Below are 1,137 nucleotides of genomic sequence, written 5' to 3'. Positions count from 1 at the left end.
GGGGGACCATTGGCGCCCCGGCGCGCGGGCGCTTGTTTGTGTGCCTGTGTCCAGGCGGGGCCTTGCCGGCCACTGCTCCGTGGCCGGGCCTCAGCCCCTCCCGCGCCCCTCTCCCCCTCCTTCCCCCAGGGGGGGGGGAAACGCGAAGAGCGAGCTGACGAGGGATGCCCAGGTGTCATGCCCATTCCCCCTGCGTGGGGGGGGGGGGGGGGGGGGGGGGGGGCGCGGGCCTTACTGCCCTCAGGTGCCTGGTGAGGGGAGGGGCCGGCCACGGCGCGCCGGCCACACGCCACCGCGCGAGATGATACCTCCCCCCCCACCCCTCCTGGGAGGCGGCGTATAGTGCGAGGAGGATTTGCCGTCGCGCGTGAGATTATTGCCCTGGACGAGGGGTCCTCTCCGCCGCCTTGCGGGGGGGGGGAGGGCCGGCTGCCGGTGGGCCGGTGCTGTGTGCGTGCGAGGGCCGCATGCGGGGCCACGCCGCGTGCCGGGGCCAGCGCTCTCGGCCGCAGGGCCCCGAAGACACACCAGAGCGCCGGCCCACCGGCCTGGTGCCGGCGGCGAGAGCGGCCCACGCGGTGAGGATGTGCGTGTAGGCGTGCGCGTATGAAGTACGCATGTGTGCATGTGTCTGCGCACCGGACAAGGTGAGATGACACGGGCGGTCGCCTGCGCGCGCACGCGCCCGCGGCAAAGCCCATTTTCTCAGGACCCCCGTGAGGCCAGGGCCGCGTGTGCACGCGCGTGGGCGCGGACGCGACCCACGCCGCTAGGCATTCCTGGCCGCCGCCGCCGCCGCCGCCCGGGAGGCGCACGTCCCGGGCACCCCGCAGATGCATGGTTAATACGGCGGCCCCGCGCGAGAGGGCAAGGGCAGGCGCGCGAGAGAGAGAGAGAGAGAGAGAGAGAGAGAGAGAGAGAGAACCCCGGCGGGCGCCGAACACGGGAGGGAGGCCGCCGTGGCCCGGGGGGGAGGGGAGGCAGAGAAAGTCTGCAGCCCCGGACGATCCCCGGTCGGAGCGGCGCGCGCACGCCGGCGGTTGGCTCACCGGGCGAATCCCTGCGCAATAACCCTGTGTGTCTGGTAGCGCGATGATTCAGCGCCGCGCCAGGGGCACCCCGCTTTCGCGCGGCGCC

The sequence above is a fragment of the Fonticula alba genome (genome assembly GCF_000388065.1).
Source record: "Fonticula alba strain ATCC 38817 unplaced genomic scaffold supercont2.3, whole genome shotgun sequence".
Taxonomy (NCBI): domain Eukaryota; order Rotosphaerida; family Fonticulaceae; genus Fonticula; species Fonticula alba.
Note: the sequence above shows the minus strand (reverse complement) of the source record.